Source organism: Mus caroli, chromosome 11 (assembly GCF_900094665.2).
Source record: "Mus caroli chromosome 11, CAROLI_EIJ_v1.1, whole genome shotgun sequence".
NCBI classification, from domain to species: domain Eukaryota; kingdom Metazoa; phylum Chordata; class Mammalia; order Rodentia; family Muridae; genus Mus; species Mus caroli.
In genome coordinates this window covers 28,223,461-28,227,320 of record NC_034580.1, presented here as the reverse complement: position 1 = coordinate 28,227,320, position 3,860 = coordinate 28,223,461, and positions in this window count along the sequence as shown.

The window sequence follows — 3,860 nt, the reverse complement described above, 5'->3', positions numbered from 1 at the left end:
CCATGTTTTAATTTCTCTGACTTTTAGATCTATATGATAACAGTACTCAGGGGCTCAGCATCCTCCACCTTCCTTTCAGAAAGTGTGTCTACATAAGTAAGGTTCCATCATCCCCATTGCTCCATTTTTTGCTGCTGTATTGAATATGTGAGAATAGATGACGTGTAAAGAAACTAAAGCTGGGCAGTGTCAGTGCACCCTTTAATCCTAGCATGTGGGAGACAGAAGTAGGCCAAGCTCTATGAATTCAAGTGGGTTTCAAGATAGCCGAGGCAACACAGAGAAACTCTGTCTTAGGAGGAAAAGAAAGAAAAAAGAAACTGGTTTAGTTCATGGCAAGAGCAAGGTGCCAGCATCTGCTTGTCAGTGCCTTCCCTAGGTCATTGCAGGCAGTGGTCACCACATTAGAGCAAGCTAACCAGAGAAAGCTCACTCCATAGCCATGCAACTCCCTTATTAGCCCATTAATCTATAAAGGGGTTAAATGATTGATGAGAGTAAAAGCCCTCATGACCTAACCCTCACAATGGGGACTCCGTTTCAAGCAAAGCTTTGGTACCACATTCACACCATAGCAATCTGCATGCTTCTCATTTGAATGCTAAATCCCTGGGGATATCTGAGTTTGCAACCCCTGGCATCAAAAAAGCTCACAGTTTCCATCCTTTAATTAAAAGCATATGCCTCATGAAAAGAAAAAGAAAACTAAAATTATTGGCTTGGATTCCAAACGCTCAAAGAGATTTTAAAAAATCATGTTTATGACAGAAGACTTACATAAGCTGAGCCAAGGCTGACCTCCTTGCTCTGGCCTCTTAGAAAGAACCCGGGTGTGCAGGGATTCTTATTGCTTCAGGCTCGGTGCTAGCTGGTGATCAGATCTGAGCATAGACAAAGGCAGAGGAAAGTCATAAGGCAGTTTCTGTCCAGAGCTTCAGCCAGCTCTGGGCCAAGGTTTACAAGGCGTGCTGACAGTGAAGAGGTGCGGACCAATGACCCTCAACATGATGATGAGGTCTTGCTAGACATCGGAGTGTAGACCTCAGATGACCATGCCAGGAGGTGCATACCACAGTGTGAGGTAACAGCCAAGGGGTCTGGCATCACACTCCATAGTCAGATGTATTCATTTATCTGCAGTAACCTATATGTGTGCCTGTTAGCCGTTGGCTCCAAGCCCACACACCTTGCTGTCCTTTGAGATGCTGGAGCATGCAGACTGTGCTTAACTTCATGAGCAGAGATCACAGCTGTGGCAAAATGAAGGCGCTCCTGGTCCTGCCTCTGTTGTACCTTCTTTCCTATTGCTTTGGTGACCCAAGTAGCAAATGTACTACAGACTGCCTCACAGTGTTCATTCCACCCCACTCTGTGTGTGTATGAAGGGCTGGGGTGTCTGTCTGCCTGCCTGTCTGAATGATGTGTGTTCATTCTCTTCCTCTGTGTGTGATGTAGTATCCAAAATAAATTCAAGACCACTCAGCTTCTTCCCCCTCTGAAGGGACTTTCCAAACTATACTAGAGGGCCAAGTGCAGAGCCAGATAAGGAAGCTGGCCGACTAAACAATGCTGAAAAAATAAAACAAAACAAACAAACAAAAAAAAACATAAGGGCAGGCAAAGTAAGGGGCTAAGCCAAAGGTATGCAAACCCTATGCAAACCAACCAATGCCTGAAAGGGTTACTTACTACACCAATTAGAATAAGCCAGCTATCCCTGTTGCCTAAATCTGCCCCTTACAAGGTATAGAAAGTGTGTTCTTTGTTTGTTCGGGGTCTCTCCTCTTGCCTGTGTGCTGAAGGGGGTCCCCAACGTGTTGGAACAATAAAAAAAAAAGACGTCCTACAGTTTGCAGTGATGTCAGTCTCTGTGGCCTTTGTGAGTGAGGGTCAATATCAGCCCCCCCCCCCCAGCTGAAGTGGTCTGTTCAGTGCACCTCGGTAAGTCACCAGCTTCCCAGCTCCGCCTTGTATTTTTTCAACAGAGAACAGAGCTTGCTACTCTTGGATTCCTGACCCTCAGAGACTTTATGTGGTCATGTTTGTTCTTTCCAGACTGTTATGAAGTAGATGTCACATAGTGCAGATAGCTGGGGGTCATGGGAGCCAGCTCATCTAAACAGTCAACTCCATGAGATCACTTACAATCTAACACAAAGTCTTGATACAATTTATGTCTTTCTCTTTTTTATATATTTTTATTTATCCGTTCTGTATGTGTTATATATACATGTTTAAATAAAATAAAATGGCTAAATAAAATACATGGGTTTCCCTAATACCGACATTTTTTAAAGCCTTTTAGGTCAGTGTGGTAGCACATACCTACAGTTAGTTCCCTTGGAGGCTGAGGCAGAAGTTCCATGCCAGCCTAAGCAACATAGTGAGATCCCTATCCTGAAAAGAAGCCAGGCAGTGGTGGCGCACGCCTTTGATCCCAGCACTTGGGAGGCAGAGGCAGATTTCTGAGTTCATGGCCAGCCTGGTGTACAGAGTGAGTTTCAGGACAGCCAGGGATACACAAAGAAACCCTGTCTCGAAAAACCAAAATAAAAAAACAAACAAAAAGAAAAGAAAAGAAAAGAAAAATACCCATCCTCCCACCAGTCAAATAGTTTCTAGTTTTTGTTGTCAGCAACATCAGAGGAGGACAGAACTGAGACTGAAAGAGACTTAAGAGTACCTGGACATGGCAGGCCCACGTTCCAAGAGTTCCAGCTGTGTAGAAAACAGGCAGGAAGACTGCATGAGCCCCGGAGCCTGAGACCAGCCAAGGCACCACAGCACGATCCCATCCCGAAGAACTGACGGCAGGGCTGCTGAGACTGCTCAGCAGTTAAGAGCTTTGGCTGTTTTTCCAGATGACCTAGGCTCAATCCCCAGCACCCACATGACCAGTTATAATTGCAATTCAAATTCCAGGGACTCCAAAGCCCTCTTCAGGTGCACAGACATACATGCAGCCACATCACCTATACACATGAACTTTAAAAATTAAATGAAAAAAGGCAAAAATAGTAAGCTAAATGTTTGTTTATTGTCCTAAGATGTGGTAGAAGCTTTTAATTTGGAAAGGAAAAGGTTACTCCTAAAGGAAAGCAGATTTTGTATTAACAAATGCGCTCTGCAAAGCTGGTCTTAGTTCTCTGGACTGGCACCTGATGCCCAGTGAGAGTCATAATTAAGCGCAGAGCTGAAGAATCTACATGTCAAACAAGCTGCCCTCTCAAGAACTCTCATCTAGAGCATGTCGAAGAGAGAGCACATCTGCTGGCACCACTCCACAGCTAAGTAAATCGGGCCAGTTCAGCCAGTACAGTTCACTAAAAGGTTCAGGATAATGCTGGCAAAAAAATCAGCCCAGGCCAGAAGTCTGCCTTGCTCTGTGCTGATCTGCATTCTCAAACAATTGGCTAAGATGAAGCTGCCCGCACAGAAGATGAAGCCAAGGAAGAAAGAGTTGAGGGGAAAATGCCCAGGAAGTCACAGTAGCTGCACCACAGCTTCCTGATAACCAGGAGATCAGAAGATCAGGAGCCTCAGCGCCTTGGGAGAGAGCTCAAGGCCTCCTCCAGGAGCCACACAACCAGGACACCTACATGGCAAGTGCAGGACAGTTCCCACTGGGTAATTTTTGACATAATTTGGAATTCCAAGAGGTGTCATAATATGGCTGTGAGACAAGTTACACTCGTGTGTGAACAGGTTTTCTCAGTACTGACAGAAAAATAAAAATAACGCAAATCCTAGCAGCAGCAAGTGATCTTCATGTGCAGAAATGTTATTCAAATGATTTTTTTTTTCTTTTTTGGTTTTCCGAGACAGGGTTTCTCTGTGTAGCCCTGGCTGTCCTGGAACTT